The following is a 22,230-nucleotide window of genomic DNA, read 5'->3' on the forward strand; positions in this document are numbered from 1 at the left end:
CCAGCATGGTCTCACCAATGTAAGATGTATCCTTGGGTCTTCTCAGTGCATAACACTGCTCTATGTTGGCCATGACCAGCATTGTTAGAGTAATTGTAGTTGAGAAGACATTTTTCTCAACCCTAGCTGAGGGTGAGCCTAAGGCTACTAGTGCCCGGAGTACTGGTTACTGTAATCTTAAACGGAGATATATTGATAATGTCCATATGAGAAGAATGTGTTGAGGAAGGAAGGCAGGGTGAGAGTGCCAAATTAATAGCTTAATCAAGGAAAAACAAGCATTCAAAAAGAAATCTTATGTAAAGTTGCTGCTTTTAACCTACTTCACGTTGTAAGACTTCTAATTGATGTTTAGATTCAGCTGAGAAATTGAACCCAATGATCAATTACATTTGGTTAATTGCTTGATTTTGTAACTAAGGGGGGCAATTACATTTTCACGTAGGATCAGGTAGGGTTGGGTAGCTTTTTTCCTTCTATACATGAAATCACCATTTAAAAACTGCATTTGGTGTTTACGCTAAATTAGCAAAACTTCAAAGAACCAGGCTCCTGGAGGTACAACGTAACTTTTGCAACATTCAGTATCTTTTCCTATGGACTTGTTGATGACTTTCTGGTTTATTGTACTTGAAGTAACGGCCATTTATGGTTTTGTAAATGCTCTGATAATAAGGATATAACAAAGTACCATAAGCCAGTATTTGATAGTAGGGAAGTATTGTAGCTAACCATACAGCTACACCTGCACCATCTACCTTCTTAAGTTTGCCTTGTTAGGGAAGTATCTTAAACCACTGTCACCAAATGAAAGCTATAGTAAAAAAACATCCGGCATAAATTATTCATCGGAAACATAATGTTACTCAATTTTACACACATCTATATATATATATATGTGTCATTTCAATACAATAGTATTGATTGTAGATAAATCATCAAGTTTTTTAAAATTGACCATGTTCCCGAAGTACCTCTGAGGGCTTGTACATAAAATAAGTATAAAGAGCAAGTCTGCTGGAAAGTTTAAAAAGTGGTCTTATTGGCATAATAATTGCTTTTCTCTTGACTGGTGATATGATGATTTTTTTTATGTGTTGCACAAGAATCTCTGCAATATGAAATGCTGCTTATTACACCCAAGGCCACTGTGATAGAGCCCTGCGCAGGACTGCTTTTTGAATCCCGCTCCCGCCCGCTCCCGTTGTTTTTAATCCCGCTCCCGCAATGTGGGTGTTCCACTCCCGCCACATTTGTGGCCAATCCTGCCCGCTCCCGCCGCATTTGTGGGCAATCACGCCGGCCTCCTTACCTGATTTCCCGCACAGTCCCGCAAGGCTGCCCTCGAGTTGTTCCCTCACAGCGGCTCTTCTCTTGCTCCCCCCAGGAACAAGGCGGAGTCACAGGAAGTGACATCACATCACATGACTGCCTTGTTCATGGGTGGAGCAAGATAGGAGACACTGTATGGAGCAGCGAGAAGGCATCCTTGCGGGACTGCGCGGGATTACTGGGACCCGCAGGTACAGTGCCTGACCTCCCGCCCGCAGCCTCAGAAAGACCGCCCGCGCCCGCAAGTTTTTTGGCACTGTGGTATAAAGCAATATAGTGATATGTTTTTCCTTAAATGATTGAAAGATAAATGATCTAAATAGCTTAAAAGAACACAATATCCATTAAGGTTTTTTTTTTATAAAATATAATATGCAATATATTTACATTATTTTAGAATGTGAAAATTAAATATAGTGGCACATGTGTATGATACTGTTACTTTAAATTATGGATGAATAAGCATTGGACAAAACTGGTACTAATCTACCGAGAGTATAGAGGCGGCGAGGCATTTCAGCTTATTAAGGGAAATTAGCAGTGTGAGTTTCTCCGCTGTCATACCGTGCATCTCTCTCTTGGCAGTGCCCAGTACAAAGACATGTAAGAAGAGTATAACAGTGATAGCTACAATTATGCAAAACCTTTTTTAGTTCATATATCTGTTAATCCAAAAATTAACTTCTTAACAAATCATTTGTCGGATGGTATTAAACAGAATGTGTCATATGTTATAATGCCTAGGCTTACGCTAAATGCATGTTAATATGACCGCGTTAAACTCCTGTTATTATCATATCATTTTCGTACCCTTAGCAAGCCAGGTTGCCATGTGCCAATTAGTCTTAATTCAGAGAGAGCTAATAAAATCCCACTTCTTGTGCTGTTAGGCCATCACTCTTCCCATGTCTGTGACTTATATTAGTCTCTCGAGAAATCACAGAAACAATGGCATTACTTTCATCAAACACAGCGGGAAAGCAAGTGACACACAGAGATGAAGTTATTTAGCCCCGATCTCAATTGGTAAAGTTAAGTTTTCCATCAAACATTCTCTGCTACAGTCTATAATAGTGAATTTAGTTTTGTTCACATTGGTTTGTTGCTAAGAAACTTCTTTTAGTTCCTTGTCAGAATACTTATTTTTTTCCAATTCTAAGTAATAAGTATTCCCTGTATAGATCAATGGAGACTCATGTCAAGATCTAAACATTTAACATATTTTGCATATAGGAATCCCTCTCATCTATAACCATGTGTTAGTATGAGTATGCGTGCCAGTATAGAAGCACCCAGAATAACTCCCACATACATACTTAGGGCCGGCCCTACCATGGAGCAGAGTGGGGCAATTGCCCCAGGCGGCACTTCTGAAGAGGTGGCGCAAAGTGGTTTTCGCTTACCGATCGGTGCCCCTCTCTCACCTCTGCGAGCCCTCTAGCTCGGTCTCGGTGCCGGCTTGTAATGCTGAGCGCTGGAAACTGATGTCATTTACGACGCTCAGCAGTAAAGCAGCACGCACAGCGTGGCAGAGCAGGGAGACTCGCTGCAAGACTGCTGAAAGGTATGTGCAAAGGGGGGGTAGGGTAGATTATAGGGAGGGAGGGAGAGGAAGGGTAGATAATGACCCCTTGAGTCGGGGGGGGGGGCGGCATTTTAAACTTCGCCCTAGGCGGCATTATGTCTTGGGCCGGCCCTGGTGTTAATTGAACAGTGATATATATATATATATATATATATATATATATATATATATATATATATATATATATATATAGTACTTGTTTCATATTATTATATGATCGTTGATTATTTCATCAAGACTAAGTAGTAGATGCAATGTACAAGGGTTTTTTTTTTTTTTTTTGCTACATCTGCTTTTGGACTTTTGGATTATTTGGCCATGTGGGTTTACCCCTAGCCTGCAGATTGCCATCTTGCCCTTCACATAGCTAAAGGGGCCACTTTAAATTATTTATCTGCTGACCTTATTATGAACTCTGGCTAAGGAAATCATATTGTACCATTGTAATCTTGGAGATATACAGAATAACAGAATAAGACACACTAGCAAGGAAAACAGATATATTTTAAACTGGCACCAATTTACTGAATTCCAGGAGAGTTCGATATAAATGATATTCTTCAAGCAGAAGCTGTCGAATGATATCACACAACTTATCAGTCTCCTGTGTTCCAAAGATAACAATATGTTTTTGTCAGAACCCACTACTTTCTTCTTAGTATTCTCCCAAAATTGCTCTGAAGACCCCCCTCCCAGCCACAAGAAATGTACAGACATCCATCCAGAGATATATAAAAGCTAGCAGCACAATTACATGTTATGCCAAAATGAACAATGCATAATAATATTGAATAAACTGAAATGGAGCAAATCCATGTTTGCTATGCTAAAGCTGCCCTAATCCCTAAATACATGTAAAGAGAATATCCATAAACAGTTATACTTGTTTGATCTCTTCTTTCTAGCATATTTGTATTACAAAGCAGTATCACCATAGTCAAGGAACCGGCTTCTCAGGTGTTATTTTAAAATGTATGGTACTCCTGGATGATTAAAAATATGTTCCAATGTTAGAACGACTCACCTTTTTCAAAATTGCCCTTTAAGTAATGAGACATATTAATGGCGGCCATGGTGACTTCAGGTTGCTTTTCCCATTTTTTTATTTCAATGTTTCCAAATCAATGGAATGAATTAAATTACAGCAAAAGCTGACAAATACCCCAAAACAATCTTGGGGAGCAATTAACTCATTTTGTCTATAAGATTGAAGTGGTTTGGGAACAAGAAAATTACATATAAAGAGCTTCATGTTGTGATATAGGAGGTTATGCTATAATAACCTATACCTGTGCAAAGTAGTAAAAGTGGTACCAACATTCCATTGGTTGTTATGGTAACATCACATTTACCATCTCCAGTTTCTATGTAATTATTGGAGTCAGAGCCGGCCTTAGGTGTTCTGGCGCCCTGTGCGGACTACTCCTCTGGCGCCCCCCCATCCCAAAAAAGAAAGGAGTAAAAACTTGTAACAAAACCCCAATCACTATATACTACGCCAAACATTGATGTGGTGTAGGCCTACCACTTCATTGTCTGGCTTAGTAGTAGGGATGCACCGAAACGAATTCTAGACTGAAACCGAAAGTGCAGCATTTACCTGGCCAAAACCGAATATGACCCCCCCCACACACCATAAAAAATCTAACACTTTTATTTAAAGTAAGTAACACACCAAAATAGGACAAAACAATTAAATAACAATAATATATATATATATATATATATATGATTAACAATCAGGAAGCACCTGAGGAAGCCGATTGGTGAAACGCGTTGTGCTGAATACGCCCATTGAGGAAGTGGACACAGAGGAATCCTGAGAGAACTAAACTGTTCCTGCTATAACACAGCATTATTCCGGTCCTTCCCACGGGAGCGTTAAAGTGTTCTTATATGTAAGATACTATATTTTTTTTATTTATATTAAAGCTACTACTTTTTTAACTCTTTCTCCTCCGGTCTTTTCTGGTACACCGGTACAAAGAAGAAACTCCATTCCCCAGAAGGGGCTCTATGGGCTTCTTAACAGAGGAACCTATTGAAGAATCCATTTTAATGAATTTAAGTATTATTTAATTTCCGCACATATTGTGGTGTCGTTTGTAAATTTTGCGCAGCACTTTATTTCTTTGTTTTGTGTATTATCCTTTACACACTTGTGGTCAGTGTGTTGGTTCTGCAGCACCAAGGTACTATACTTGTTTAAGTTGTGTTATTACACCAGATATCTGGCATTTTCATTTTAAGCGCTGAGTATCACTCTTTCTTTTTCACTTTATACCCAGATTCCAGGATGTACTCGCAGACTTGGCATGATAGGAGTATGATTGCCCTATCTACCCCTTCTCACTCCCTTCTGCCTTATCTACCCCTTCTCACGCCCTTCTCCCTATCTACCCCCTTTCCCCTGTCTCACTCCCTTCTCCCTATCTACCCTCTCCTAACTATCTACCCTTTCCCTCTTTGAAGTTCACTTACCTTTCAGGAGTCCTGCGGTGGGGGTGCAAGGCCTCTGCCTCCCAGCTCTGCCACTGTATGGAACAGTATAGCGTGATGGGAGTTATGATGTACTTTTAGAGCATAATTAGATCATGAAAAAAGACATTGGAAATGGTACAGCATAACACCCATCACTCTCACACGTATGCCGATCCACACGTATGCCAATCCACACGTATACACCAATCCACTAATCCACACATATATACCAATCCACACACATACCAATCCACACATACCAATCCACACATATACCAATCCACACATATACCAATCCACACATATACCAATCCACACATATACCAATCCACACATATACCAATCCACACATATACCAATCCACACATACACCAATCCACACATACACCAATCCACACATACACCAATCCACACATATATACCAATCCACACACATACTAATCCACACATACTAATCCACACATATACCAATCCACACATACACTAATCCACACATACACTAATCCACACATACACTAATCCACACATATACCAATCCACTCTCACTCTCACTGAATGCTTTCCTACCTTTCCTCTTTTCTCCTTACAGCTCCTTTTCCTTCTCTTCGCTCCTCTTCTTCAGTTCTTCTATCTTCTTCCGGGTCAGAGGGCACGGACAGCGGTGGGCGTGGCTTCAGTGTTGTGCGCTGGGATCTGACAACAAACACCGGCGCACAGCAGCTGTTGCCGCGCGGATCACAAGGGAGCGGTATCGGAGGTCTTTAACAGACCTCCGGCTCCCTTGAGTGATTTTAAGCCGGGTTCAAGGGAGATCCTTGAACCGGCTTAAAATCACTCAAGGGAGCCGGAGGTCTGTTAAAGACTTCCGATACCGCTCCCTTGCGAGCCTGCTCCTCCAGCGGTGGACATTACTGCGGCGGCAGACCCCGCGGCGGCGCCCCCTGGGGTGTGGCGCCCTGTGCGGTCGCACAGGTCGCACACCCCAAAGGCCAAGCCTGATTGGAGTACATGTCATATAGTGCTCTAATGTATCTTAAACTTGTTTTAGGAAGTACAATTGTGCGTACCTTTCAGGAAGAAAATAAAACAATGCTCACCAAGCTGTATATTGTCATTAAGAACAAAAGTTATAGTGGGTAAAGGTTATGGAAAACCCTTCCACCTAAAATTAAGGTATAGTAGAAGTATTATTAAACACTCATTCGCATCTACCAGACAAGCAAAAAAAGGCTTGTTTTTTCCCCAGAAATCCCATGGTGCTGCCACAAGGAATTCTGGGCAATGATCACCTTTTGCCTCTATATCCACTTTATACATGGATCAATAACATTTATGTTTTAATAAATCCAACAGACAAAACGTATGCCTCATAAAAAGAAGAAACTATACATGTCAAGGTAGACCCAGCCATCAAGTCTTTATGGGTTTCACAATATATCAATATCCGAAGACCCGCCATTAATACTTTATAGGAAACACTTACTCTCTGCAATTATTTTTACCTATACACAGTATACAATAATCACATGACCATATGGCGATTTCAGTCCCAAGCACACACATCATAAACGTAAATACAAAAAAAAACAGCTTTCCACATAGTAAATTGTGCATTGCCGTTAAGAGTGCATTGTTGTTATGGGTTGTTGATGAAAATTGAGAAAGCAATTACGATTTTACATTTTTAGGGTAAATCAAATTTTATTGTTTTTCCAAACGTTTTGGGGAGGGATACAGAAAGGAAAAAAAGGGAGGGATGGGAATCAAGGAACAGTGCAGTGAAGTACATCAGCAACTCCCAAAACATCATTGCGCAAAGAAGAAACAAAAGGCAATGGTAACAATAAAGGGAGCAACGACGAAAGAGAGCAACCCATGTAATGACACACGTTATATAGAAACGAACCACGGGACCAGGCATATGTCCGATGGACAGAAATACGGAGAATGGTTGCAATATTTTTAATGTTAACATATAATGTATGGTGAAACAGGCCGTGGCTTTGTGGGAAGGGGCCTCAAATGTTTCCTTTTAGTTTGTTTCTTTTCCTTTTATCTTTAGAACCATTTGAGGCGGTTGGCGCGAACTGACATTTGAGGTATGCCAGATGGCTTAGAGGGCGGTCAGCGAGATGATGTGGTGGTCAAGATGTGGTCTGGGGCTTGTGCCAAGCGCCGGAGCATCCTGTTTAGATATGTATCATGTATAAAATTCCAAATTATGATTGAAAGTGAGTTGTATGTGATGTAAAACTAAATAAAAGTCCACAGCCTGATTCATCCAAGGTATATGTTGCGTTTGTAGGGTAAATCAGACTTCAATAGTATTTTCAGATTCGGAAAGAGGGGGGGGAGGACAAATAACAGATAATAATATAGCAACGTCGTACAAAAAAATTGTGTGACGGGAGCACAGCCCGACAAGGGCCCGGCCCGACCATGCAGAACCTGAGGTGAGGAGCTCATCAGGGCACAGGAGACACAGGCTGTGGAAAGGAGGTAAGGGCAGAAGGGGGAAGGAGGGGCGACTCAGGAGGACGGGAGGGAGGAGAGCAAATGAGGGTTAGAAGGAAAGAAAGAGAAGAAGAGAAGAAAAAAAAAAAAAAAAAAAAAAAAAAAAAAAAAAAAAAAAAAATTCAAAAGGAAATTCAATCAAGCAGCGGGCGGACAAGAGGGCCCTGCACATAGGAAAGCCAATAGAACCACGTAGATAAGTACCGGTCAGTTCCCTTGTCAGCCGAGAGGCATAATTCGTCCAGCACACGAATCTGTTCAACTCTAAGGATCCACTCCTTAAGAGTGGGGGGGGCCGGGTCACCCCAATGTAGGGGGATCAGAGCTTTGGCCGCCACCAGGAGATGACGGAGCACCGACTTTCGAAACCACTTAATGGAGTGGGATGTGTGATGGAGTAGGAAGAATTCCGGGGTGAAGGGGAGGATCTCATCAGTAAAATGGTGCAATTGGGAATGAATAGCTTTCCAATAAGAGGCGATGGAAGGGCAGTGCCACCACAAGTGGAGCAGGGAGCCCGGGGTGGCCCCACATCTCCAGCACGTGTTAGGAACATCTGCCCGATACATAGAAATGACGGCGGGGGGGCGATACCAGTGAGCCAAAAGTTTATAGGACATCTCCTGATCCCTAGCGCTCCGAGAGCAGTGGCGATTAAAGAGACAGATCTTGTCCCATTGCTCCTTCGTGAAAGTGACCTGCAGCTCGGACTCCCATCTCCCCATAAAGCCTGGGGGCGAAGGGTTGAGGGCCTCAATGAGAAGTCCGTAGAGACGGGAGATGCCATGAGTCGGCAGGGAAGGCGCGTCGCAAAGGCACTCAAACGCCGTAAGGTCGCGCGACAAGTTATGCTTCTGGGGCAGCGAACGATAAAAGCTGCGCAACTGGCCATATTGGAAGGTATCCAAGAGGGTGGGGAGAGAGTTAGGCGAAAGTTGGGCCAGGGAACGGAGACCCGCCGAGGAGACATAGGAGCGGATAGTCGTGGTCCGGACCGCGGGAGAGGTACAAAAAGGGGCGGCACTCAGACCAGGAGGAAAATCAGGATTGTCCCCGACGGAGGTCAAGGGGGAAGGGATAGTGGACAACCGGGTCTTCCGAACAACCGACAGCCAGGCGTCAAGAGTCGCACGAATGAAGGGATGCGGAGCAGCCAAGCCCCTAGCCGTCGAAATCGACAACCAGGGCAAGACCCCAATAGGCAGACCCAACAGAGCAGACTCGACCCCCACCCACAGCTTATGGTGAGGCCGATGAGCCCATTCCAGGACTCGAAGTAGATGGCATGCTCTATAATAAGAGCGGGGGCAAGGCAGCGCTAGGCCGCCCTTGGCCTTGGGGAGAGTCAGCGTCGCAAAGCGGATGCGCGGTGCCCGGCAACCCCAGACGAATCGGGAAAGGATAGCCCGCAAAGATGAAAAGAAAGAGGGAGGAATGGATATGGGAAGAGTCTGAAATAGGTATAAGACACGGGGCATGACAGACATCTTAATAACATTAATCCTGCCCACCCAGGAAATCATTAACTTCCGCCACGACAAAAGGTCCGCCTGCAGCTTAGACAGCAGAGGCGAAAAATTAAAATGAAACAGCTGCGAAAAATCGGGAGAGAGCCAGACCCCTAAATATTTAAGCCTAGGGCAGCACCAGGCAAAGGAAAAGGAAGACTTGAGAGAAGTAGCTTCACTACAGGGTAAAGTCACATTGAGGATTTCAGACTTGGAGGCGTTAATTTTGAAGTTCGAGAGGGCGCCATATAGGGAAAATTCCCGGAGGATGTTCGGGAGAGATACCCTGGGGTGGGTGACAGCAAACAAGAGGTCGTCTGCGTAGCCTAAAACCTTATGCCGGACGTCTCCAACCTGGAGACCACTGATGTCCGGGTTCATCCGCACGGCCTGGAGGAGCGGCTCCAGGGAGAGCACAAACAACAAGGGGGACAGCGGACAGCCCTGACGTGTTCCGTTCCGAATGAGAAAGGGGTCGGAGTGGAAGCCATTAACACGGACCCGGGCCATGGGGGTGGAATACAGAGAGCGGATCCAGGTGAGTAAACCAGGGCCAAAGCCCATATGCGTCAAGGTGGATAGCAGAAAGGTCCAATCTACTCTGTCAAAGGCCTTTTCGGCGTCCGTGGACAGCAGAATGGTCGGGGTGCGGGAAATTTTCGCGTAATGCATCAGAGACACAGCCCGAATAGTGCTATCCCGAGCCTCACGACCGGGGACAAACCCCGTCTGGTCGGGATGGATCAGAGTTGACATCCAAGGCTTGATGCGGTTGGCCAGGATTTTGGCAAACATCTTCAGATCCACATTGAGAAGGGAGATAGGGCGGTAGCTACCGCACTGCTCAGGGTCTTTCCCGTCCTTGGGGATCAGCGAGATCGAGGCCAGCAGCGTGTGGTCATGTATCCGGCCACCGTCTAAGATGGAATTGAAAGCGTCCACAAAGTAGGGACCCAAAAGTTCCCGAAACACCGAATAGTACTTCAGTGGGAGCCCGTCAGGACCGGGGCATTTTCCCGGCGGTGAGGACTTGAGGGCCTGCATAAATTCCAGTAAGGTAAGCGGAGAATCAAGGGAGGCTGCTTCAGTCGCAGTGATTTTCCGGCGAATGGTCCTCTCCAAGTAAGACCGGATCTCTCCAATCTCACTAGGAGGCGCCGGGCAGGGAGCACCGCATCGAAGGTTATAAAGCTGTTCGTAATAATTCTTAAAGCAGGCAGAGACGTCTGAGGGGAGGGACCGGGCCTGCCCAGCAGGGGAACGAACCCTAGAGATAAACGTAGGCTTACGAACAGCGCGGAGAGCTCTAGCCAAGTATTTGCCCGTCTTGTCGCCATGTTCATAGAACAACGCCCTCCTGCGCAGGAAGGACCCATGCATCCGACGATTGAGAATTGAAGCGAGGTCACCCCTAAGAGTCAATAAGAGCTGCAAGTCACTTCCCGACATGGAGGCCTTATGAGCCTGTTCAGCCCTAGCTATTTGGGAGTAAAGCTCCTCGACCCTCTCTAACTCCAGACGCTTTCGGCGTGAACAGACGCTAATGAAGTGACCCCTGATCACACATTTATGGGCCTCCCATACAGTGAGCCCGGGAGTCTCCGAAAGGGAGTTTTCAACAAAATAACATTTAAGAAGCTCAGAAGCTTCCGTCGCGATCTCAGGCTCAGAGAGGAGCGATTCGTTAAGACGCCAGGAGCGTTCAGAGGGTCGGGCAAGAGGGGAGGCCAGAGACAGGAAAATCGGAGCATGATCCGACCAGGTGGTAACCCCTATAGAAGAGCCGCACAAGAGGGAGGCGTGGCGACAGGGGAGGAAAAAATAATCAATACGGGAGTAGGAGTTATGCGGCGCAGAATAGAAGGTAAAGTCCTTATCAGCGGGGTGTAAGGCCCTCCAGCAGTCAACCAGTTTATGGTCAGACAGGAGGCTAGAGATCTTACCCAACACATGTCTGGGCGTACACGTAGTGCCCACCGAGGTGTCAAGAGTAGGGTGCAAGGCCACATTAAAATCCCCCCCCAGCACTAAAATCCCCTCCTGAAAGCTCGAGAGCTCTCGGAGAATGGCACGCAAGGAGACATGTTGTCCCCGATTAGGCAAATAGACATTGACGAAGGTGTATAGCTGCTGTAGGATCCTCCCCTTCACCAAGAGGAACCGCCCCTCGGGGTCAGTACAAGTATCAACCAACTGGAAAGGGACCCGGCGGGAGAAGAGCATGGCCACCCCTTTAGACTTAGCCGTCATATTATTGCTAAAAAACCCGGTAGGGTAGGAGCCGTTTGACAATTTGGGGGCACGGGTCCCCAGGAAGTGCGTCTCTTGCACAAAGGCGATATCAATTCGCCCGCGTCTCAGATCACGCAGCAGAGACGTACGTTTTTCAGGGATGTTCAAGCCGCGAGCGTTGAGGGAGAGCAAGTTGAGCGTAGACATGGCGGACGTACACAGTCGCTCAAAAAAAAAAAAAAAAAAAAAAAAAAAAAAAAAAGGGAGAGGGGGGGAGAGAGGGGAGAGGAAAGGGTGACACCAACAAAAGGAGGGAGAAGAAGGGAAGAGGTGGAGAGAAGAGCAAAGTGCTCACGAAATAGGGAAGGCACGAAGCACGCCCACCAGGAGAACGTAACCCGGTGTCACGAGGGCGTCACTGTGCGGGGGGAGGACCTACCCAAGAGGAAGGGAAGGCTGAACAACCAGGTAACAAAACCAAACGCGAGCCGCCGCTCGCAACCATGAAAGAAACACATAATGCAGCAGGAGGAAAAACAGAACAGCATAATGTATGGAAACAGGAAAGCGCACGAAAAGGTACATACAATGAAACAGCACAATCGGAAAACATATCAGAAGCCGGGAAGAGAGAACCGCCCACACGGGCAATCCAAGTACATGGAGATACACCAAGGAAATAACAAAAAAAAAAAAAAAAAAAAAAAAAAAAAAAAAAAAAAAAAAAACATATATAGATAAAGACAGATAAACACATTGTATGCATGGCTACGTGAGAGAAGTAGCATGGAGACAGGGGGGACACCCCCAGTACAATCACAGAGTGACAAAATGGAACACCGGTGGCAAAACAGAAGGCCGAGGACCATTACATTTTTATATCACATTACATACTACACAATCCGGAGAGAGGGAAATGTCCTTGAAATACTGTGCTGTTTAGTAATAACAGCAAAAACCCTTCCACAATTATTAACAGTATCCATAAGAGTGAGGCACTGTCACTACTGATTCACTTGTATAAATATCTTCTCATTTTTAATATAAGTTGATATTTTGGGAAGGTCCAATGAAGCAAACTGGCTGGTGGAGATTAACACCTAACATTTTTGCCGCGTCATTTAAATTACAGGCATATACGCTGGTATACAGTTATGTATGGATGTCTAATGTTCTAGAGCTGTCAGTGCTAGCACTAATGCTGCAAAAAGATTATCTGATTGCGTGCTGGGTAAAGGCAGATTGGTAACATCAAACTTGAGTTAAAGACATCACTTTATGGACAGACAAAACCTGCACTATTATATTGTAGCTATCTGATTTTAACTTTCATAAACAAAAGGTATCTTCGCTTCTTAAATCTAAGTATTTTAAATACAAACATGTCTATTAGCGAATTGTGTTTCTTAAGGCATCAAAGGGTTACTGGTACTTATCTGCTACTTATCCAATATTAAATATCAATTGTTACAAATTGCGCTCCTATTTATTCTTCATAGGTGCAAAATGGTATAGACTGATAGACGATAAAGACTTGTCTCTTTATAAGAATGTGTGTCATGGGAAAAAATATCTGTACCAGCGTAGTAGCAGGTAAGAAATACAATTCCCATCCAATTACCAGATCTGTTTGCCATTTTGAATAAATATTTAATTGTAAGGATGTTTTATGTTATCTATTTTTCCTTTATATTCAACTATATGTTTGTTAATACCATAATCAACATGCACAAATTAAAATATTATAAATATATAGCAAAGTAGGCAATAGATAGCATGGTAGATGATAGGAATTAACAATTAATTTATAATTTTTTTTCTACGAATCTTCATTTTCTAGCGAGTTAGTTATGCTCCAATAAGTGATATTGTAGCTTTCACTCTCCAAAACCATCATTAGCAAATGAAGTTAATCAATACAAAAATGATTTATTATAACCACAAAATACTGAATATTGAAGTGTCATAGCGGCTACAGTAATGAAAACATATGGACTGAATTTACAGAATTACCGTATCAAACACAAATGCATCCTTGTGTGAAGGAGTTTAAGAAATTAGGTGGTTTGAGATGATGGTAAAATTATGATCAAAGATATGAAAACTAGAAGAGTTCTTAAAATCGCAGCCTTGTCCCCCTTTTTCCCTTGCTAATTTTTTGGCTTTACACTGGATTATATAGTTTTATAATTTTACACATTTTTTATGTTTGTTATACTCACTAAAATTACGAGTAGTCACTTCTTCAAAAGCAAAATTACCTTGGTATTAGTAGAAGAAATGTTTTGCTGCTGTAAACAGCAATGAAATATGTATACGGCAAATTGCACCTGTTGCATCATTGTAATAATTTACAACGTAAATAGGTTTCTTTTCGCTGTTAGATTCTAGTTAATTATGCACACACGGCATATTTGAAATCATTTCCCAGATGAAATATTTTTAGGCTATAATAAGGATCATAAAAATGTGCAATTTACATTTTTAGGATAGATCTTGTCAAGAAGGCATAAAGGTACTATTTTTTTGTCAATTTCACAGAATAGAATAAACACAATTTTGATACAATGCTTACTGGAGTGTTACTGTAGAATAACCATTTCTCAGACAATGTTTTTTGCCATTTTAATAAAGGGTTAAAAAACAAACCAAAAAAACATATTGATAAATATTCTTTGACAAGTATGTGTTATATTGCATGCTTTGTCATTTGGTTTCAGTTAGATGATGAAGTCACATACGAGGTGCAGAAAATTCACCATGCATCCCCAATAGGTTTGCTGTGTGCCTACTGCACCCCCGTTAGAGCACCCCTTGTGGCAGAGCTGCATAAAGCGGGTCTGTGACCCGGTCATACTTAAGTTTCTCCTCCACCAACACTGGTGTTTGTAACTACCTCCTTATCCACCATCACTTTGTCCTATTTTGTTTTCTAGTCCTATTCTCCCTACAGTCTCATCCCCCCAAGAAGCACTTTGCTTTGCTATAGGAAAGGATAGGGATTTATTATCCCATTAGCACATAAATCACTAAATACAAATAAGCCTAACTTTCTTCAAAGCAGAGTAGTGTTCTATAAAAACACATACGGTAGGAAAGATCATTAGGCTGAATGACAATCTTAAGAGTTTTTGCTTAGATTTTTGGGAATAGAAAATACTACATCAGGTGTTGAGTCAATAACAGCCTAATTCCATAACTTCAAAAATAAATCTCACTATACAATGCAGTGATGAATATATCACAGTCAGTGAATGTCATCCCGAAATATCTAGTGAACTAATTGGACAATATAAATATTTTTTAAAACACACACAATGGATACACAGCTGTATGCATAAATCCATCTACTTATATGCTGGGCTTGAAATTCAAAATGCTTGTGGCATTGAATGTTTTCATTATCAAACAGACTAAGATCCACGAACCAGTGATAGTTCAAAGCAATCTATTATCGCAATTATCTCAGCAGCTTCATAGTCAAGCACTGAGTGAAATTGCATTTTCCCAAATATAGAGCACATGCAGAAATAGCGCTGTTTGTCTTGTGATACACTAGGCAGCTTAAAAATATTTAAAGAAATAAAAAACGCACATACCATTTTCACCTAAGTATGGTAGTTGCAAATGAAAAATTAGAAATGGCCATACTAGTTCTTTGCTCACATATGAACAGTATATGTATGTGTGTGTATATATAGAAATAGTGCCACATTAAAAATACATTTATGAAAAATATTGTACTTAACAAAATGTCAAATCAGCTGCATATTAGTCATGTACATGTGTCAAGCCTCCTTATCATACTGCTTTGGACACTTTGACGAGTGTGATGTTTAAACAGAGAAAGTCACCAAAAATTTTCTCTCTGTGTATCTCCATGGACATAACCCGACAGAAGCTTTTGCCAAAATGACGGCGCTTGTGGTGATGTCCTCCCCCGATCTTCCTCAGTTCAAGTATATATATATATATATATATATATATATATATATATATATATATATATATATACATACATATACCGTATTTGCTCGATTATAAGACGAGGTTTTACCCCATGCTGTTTCAGAAATAAACGTCTGCACCAGATCATAAGATGGAAAAAAACATTAAGATGTCCTTGTAAGAGATCAAAATTTGGGAACAAAATCATCACAAAATGATAAAATAACGTCCATTGCGAAATGCTAGAACATCATCACAGTCCCTAAAAGTTCTTTTTTTAATGATGGATGTCCAATTCATAGTAGCTAGATTAAATTTCCCAACACAATCTGTGTATGAGAGTGAAGCTTGGCTGGTCTGTGCAAGTGGAGAGTAAAACGGGTGAAGCAACTATACTTGCTTAATGCACAACACTAGATTTCACCGTTGACATTTCACTACAATCCTACACAACACCCATTTTGTAAATTCAATATTTGGTTAATAAAGATCTCTATTTTTCCTGTTCTTAAATTTTACTATTATCTATAATTCTTTCCGGATCCATGGACTGCATTTGTATCGTTTATATATCCTCTACTTATTGATTATGTGTCACCTTGCATTAAAATAGAAAGCTTCAGTAACACGGCACAGAACGCATGCTGTGGCGTTTGGTACTCAGATAAATATTTATGTTAGAAATAGCCTGCTGAGGTTTAATTCATTCCCGACTACATTGACAGAAGCGCATAGCTTGTAACAGAATTCAATTATTTGGCATCCCGCACACACACACACAATTCCCTAGGAATAAAAGACAAGAGGATCCTCTATACATACAGAATGATTGCTATTGCTTTTAAAATGAAGTGTCTGGAACAATATGTCATAAGTGGGGGTGAAGAAGAATTCTTGCTCCCTCCTGCTAGACACCAAGAACAGTATAGCATGTGCCCAACGGGCCACTGGCCAACAGCGCAACACACTTTGGCGTGCGGCCAGAGGCTGGATATACATTTTCAGAATTGGGCATTTGTAAAATGCTTTGCACATCTCTCTGCTTAAAGGGTTGAATGTAATTCCCTTTTCCAGGAAAGTCTCTTTTATTTAAATGTGCTAGATGTAAAAGTATTGGATGAGCTTTGTATGTCTTCTAAAGTGCTACACGATGCCACTTTATTATGCCAAGGGACTGTCAAAACATTTCAATGTAAGCAGTGTGCAGCGAGCTGGAAATAAATCTACAAATAACTCAATAGGCATTATTTATAAATCAAGCAATGCAGTAAACATTTCGTAAGATAATTAAGTCAGAAACAAAGTTACTGAATACTGTTTTTAGTAACATCCATCTAAACATCCTGTGTTCGATGCCAACTTCAGTAATAAACAGACCTTCATTTTTAGAATGTTCTTGAATACAAAATATTGATTATCATGCTACTATATCAAGTCTGTTTCCTTGAATGGTTGTTATGTTATGTGATGGAAATGCAAAACGGTGGACAAAAGGCATAGCTTGCATACAGTTTCTTTCCTTTGAAGAAATGCTTATTATGTGTCATTAAGACACAACCTTCACATCTGCTGCTGACTGATGTAGCTCACATACAGTAGCAATCAAAATTATTCAACCCCCATTGCAGATCAGGTTCCTCATGAGCAATGGCCTTCAGTTCAGTAATATTCTTGGGTTTGCGTGCTGCAACCGCCTTCCTCTAATACCACCAGAGATTTGCTATGGCATTCAAGTCAGGTGACTGTAATGGACACTGTAGAATCTTCCAGGACTTGGAAGGTATGCTTGGGATCATTGTCTTGTTGAAAGGTCCAATGACACCCAAAATTATACTTCCTCAAACCATGATGTTTTCTCCTAGGGTTTCTTGATACAATGAATTCATCTTGCCTTCCACACGCCACAGGTTACCAGTGCTACAGGCTGCAAAGCAGCCCCAGAGCATCACTGAGCCACAATCATGCTTACATGTAGGTAGAGCGTTCTTTTTAGTGAATGCTTTATTCTTCTTCCTCCAGACATACAGCTGATCCATACAGACAAAAAGTTTCAGTTTCTTCTTAAATTTGGGGGGTCATCTTATAATCAGGGTTGTCTTAAAATGGAGCAAATACAGTAGGTCTTCTTGCCCCATACAGTTTATAACAGCTTTACGTGCAGTATATGAAAAACACCTGTGGGAGTGAGGCCAGGTAGCTGTAGCCATGCATATCATATATACCTAATCTTATTGGGAGGCCTACTTAACACACCTGCTAAAGAATGCTCACTTTTTCTGCTTACCTATCGGCTACTGGTTAACCTCTGTTGACTTACCTTGATTTACTGACCTTCTTACCTCTGCTATTGCCTGCCCTGTTTGTACTTCTCCTTACTCCAGTATTCTTTACCCTACTTCTGGGCCCCAGACAAACTGCTGGTGAATACCCTCCTCTGGGACTGTACTCAGAAATGGTTGAGACAATCCATGGGCATAGTTTAAGTCTTAACTAAGTTACTGTATTGATGCACAGGAATATGGAAGAAAATAAGTGACCCAATTGTGCTTTTTAAAAAAAAAAAAAAAAAAAAATCACTTACATATTTTAGTGGTAAACCAGTTCCATGTAAGATTGGTATTATTGGGCTTCACTGAACAGGATCGAAAGGAATAGTTGCAAGGATGAGTGACTGCTGGTTACTGTGGGATGAACAGTAATTATTTTAATAAATATTGTGGATCTTTTAGTAATATTGCTTGTGACATATTTACCAGTGTCCTAGTAAATATGCCAACCGCTGAGCCCTGTGTGCTGCAGGAGCGGCCAGCTGTTTGACAGACAATCCGCGTGTGCCGTGGCATTATTCAGCTGATCAGCTGATGAGCTCTTGAAAGATGAAATGTCTGGAATGCCAGATGCAACACAACTAATTGCAGAGCAATTCTCAAGAATGTTTTTATCATTCCCCAGTACTGAAAGGGAGAAGTGCAGGAAGAAACCTATGTTTATATTTTGTTTGTTTAATTTATGGATTTACAAATGTCAAATTCAGATATAAGAAAGCTTAGCAAGATGAAGAGCTGTTTTATAAGGCTGAGGTTTCCACCTCCACTGCATTATGTGAATTCTACTGGCCTCCACTCCATCATAGTCCTACATAAGTCACCAGATGCTTTAGATGCTTCATAATCATTATTTCTTTAAAGGTGCTGATTTGCTTACATAAAAAAAAATCAGTTACATTACGCGATATGTTATGTAAATACACTTATGCAGAGATATAATTTTATTCTGAAGGTCTACACACATAAAAACAACCCTGACAATGTTAAGGATACATTTTTCATTTTATTTCTGGGAGATCTTACATTCAACAGTACTAAAAATGATGTCTCTGTGAATTTCAGGCCAGGACAAGAGGCTGCATACTTACCGATACTATCACTCCAGCTTTAAAAGCACTGCTGCAGTCTGCAAAAATATAAAAATGTAATGTGCGGCCATTCGCACCCAGCTGCAGCCAACATACATCATTTGATGGCTGCTGGCCTTAAAGTACCAGGGCAACTTGGCCAATCCCAGTCCTGCCCTGATCAAGTTAGTTACAAGAAGTGTTAAATTCAGCAGAGCAGGTAGAACACCAGGCATTGCCGAATCCAGGGGGAGGGGGGGTGCAGTGCAATTAGCCCACCCTCACCCCTTTACCAAGTATGAGGGTGCCCAACAGCTCTTACCCCACTACATGGGAAGTCCTTCATGTTAAACAGCACGCAGGAGATGCCTTGACTTTAACAGTAAATTGTAGAAATAGATACACTATGCATCTTTTACCCAACTGCAGCACAACATACTATACATCGTAACCACTGCTAAACTGCACCAGGGTAAGAAAAGCAAGAAATCGAGGATTAGTGGCAGGTTCAGGGAAGGCAGCACTTTGGATGATGAGACTCTTCAGTGTGACACTGCTCAGCGGGCGAATTACAGGGATCTCTATAGCTGGCCGATTTACATCTTGGAGGACTGCCTCCATAGAATACTATACTTGCCTCCACTTGGTGGTGGACTGCTGGAATATAATATCTTGGTGCTCAGCAGAAAGGATGGTGGCAGCAGAGATGAGTTGAGGGAGGCACTGGGGACCTGCCCTAGGCCTGAACAATGCCTCAACAGCTACCAAGATTTACCTCCAAGGTACATGCATTGCCAGGTTATGGTATTATATTATATATTTCCATGTAGCTTGAATTTATAGACAAGCAAATTCATTTTTTTCCATATTTCTACTGTTTATAGCACTTCTGTTAACCTCTCAGTAGACCTAGTAATTTTGACATACTAACCTATGCTTTATTATTGTCTGCATACTCTCTCCTGGGGTCAGGATATTTAGTTGGAATTTGTGTTGAAATTACAACTTTTTTTATATGTTTTGTTTTATAGAAACTACAGAAACCTTTTAGTTTTGCATTGAAATGCAAAGTCCTTAAGGGAGAAAAAAATAAAGTATTTCAATCTACAAGCAAGCATCATTACACAAATACAATCTTGGTGTATTGTTCTCTCTCACTGCATAATTGTACTGGCTGAGTGTTCTGCATATGTGATATTATGTAAGTAAAGTAAACAGTTTGCTTATCATAAATCTCAGCCAAACAGAACGGGTAAATGCACACTTACACTTTATCTATGAAACATGGGGGTCCCATGTATATGCGCAGGATACTGCTGTTACCCATGGGAAACTCTTTTTTGCTCAGGACCTTAAGCAGTCATATAATCTGGCCTAAGCCAACTAGGCCTAGGGTGGCAGTCCTGGAGGGCAGCAGTCCCCTGCCACAAAGTATGCCCCTCTTAGTGCTCTGCTGGCCACATAGGGGATCTCTTTGATCTCCCTAACTGGCCCATTTAAGCTATGGCCTGGCTGACAAAGTCCTGGGTTGTGACATCATATCCCTGCACAGTGAGGATAATGGGCCATGGAGTAGGCATTTGGGGTAAATAAAATACTCCTCTGTAAGCAGTAGCAAAAATGTTTGCCGAATATCATTACCGTTACTGCCTCATTTGAACATTTTACATTTCTAGATTATACCATCCTTAGTCCTTTTGCCAGCCAGCCTAGTGAATATGTAATAAGTGCTGCCATTATATACCTAACCAAGTTAAGCATTTTAAAAAGAAGATTTGAAAAAGAAAAAAATGTGTGTGGGAGGCTTATTGCCTCCAACCTAAATGTCAAAGCATCATTCCAAAGGAGAAAAAAAGAAAATAGTGTTAACAATTCCAGTCTGGGGAGCTCAATGTTCAGGCTTCTAGTTGTATGCTGAAATATATTTTCAGTTGCACCTTGTGCATTATATAACTAATTTGGAGCAGGGATTTTTTGGGGGGTAAGGTTATAGTATTCTTTCAGGAGTTGCATATAGAAAATTGACATGGCGTACTCGAGCATACGAAAGAACCTGATGACGCCTCCAAGCAGACACACATTATTGTGATGAGGTTTTAGGTTTTTTTTTTTTCGAGATAAATAATCACTTACTGTTCTCAAAAGATGACTCATGTTTAGTTATAAATAACGATTTTATTCTTTTTTTTCTTTTTCTTTTGTCTCTCCAAACATCAGGTTAGTTTTAGAACACAGATGCTTCTGGGCTATAAAAAGCATTTATGCTCTTAATTGTTGCTACAAAATGGCCAGAATGAAATAAGTTTATCACAGGTTCTAGCCGGCCTATTCTTATACATGCCTTTGAGGAGGAAACGTAAGAAGGGATTGTGTGTAGGAGGGTACGTAAAAATGATGGATAGGTAGAAGTAGCCAAAAAATCAGGGGAGTGGTCTCATTGTTGGTTATGGCTGTGATTGATGGGTCCAACAGCCTGTGGGGTTATTTTGCTTACAGAAGGTTTTCCCCCCTTTTGTTATATAAAAATTGATTTATTTATTTAAGCGCTGTTTTTAAGCTAAACATTTTAGGAACCTTTTTTTAAAAACTATTATAAGTACACTTATACACTTACTTTATAAGTACACTTATACTACCAGCAAAACCTTTTATAGGTAAATATCTGCAACAAACGTAATTTGACGGTGCATGCCTGCAATGTGTTTTAATTCTCTTGAATGCTGTTTCTGAATTGGCTTTAAGTTGCATGTTTACACTGCCACAAAAACCGTGGACTGTTTAGGGGTTTTCAAGGGAAAGGAGAGATAAAATATGTTTAAGGCGTAGGGGAAAAGAAATAAAGCGTAAAAACATGTAAGAGTTCATAGTGAAGATTAGGCTAGGTTTCCACTTGGGTTTTTGTCCTTTTTCTTGATGAAAAACGCCAGGAAAAACACCAAGAAAACTGCCACTGCATTTACCTGCGTTTTGGCGTTTTTTCTGGATTTTTTTCTGGCGTTTTAGCCTTTCTGTGGAAATTGCTTTTTTTGACCTTAAGCAGTTTTTCCAGCCTTTACAAGTTAGATGCTTCACCCAGCTAAAAGGGATTAGGTTAAATGGCAAGTATCTGCCCCCTCCTGATGTCATTTACTTGGTAGAGTTCTACTTAAACGCCCCGGCGGACCCTTTTGTCTCTTTTCTGTGGTTTGTAAGGCATGCTTTATTCCGAATGTCTGCTCCTCTAGGAAGATTGGCCC

The sequence above is a fragment of the Spea bombifrons genome, chromosome 1 (genome assembly GCF_027358695.1).
Source record: "Spea bombifrons isolate aSpeBom1 chromosome 1, aSpeBom1.2.pri, whole genome shotgun sequence".
Lineage (NCBI taxonomy): Eukaryota > Metazoa > Chordata > Amphibia > Anura > Pelobatidae > Spea > Spea bombifrons.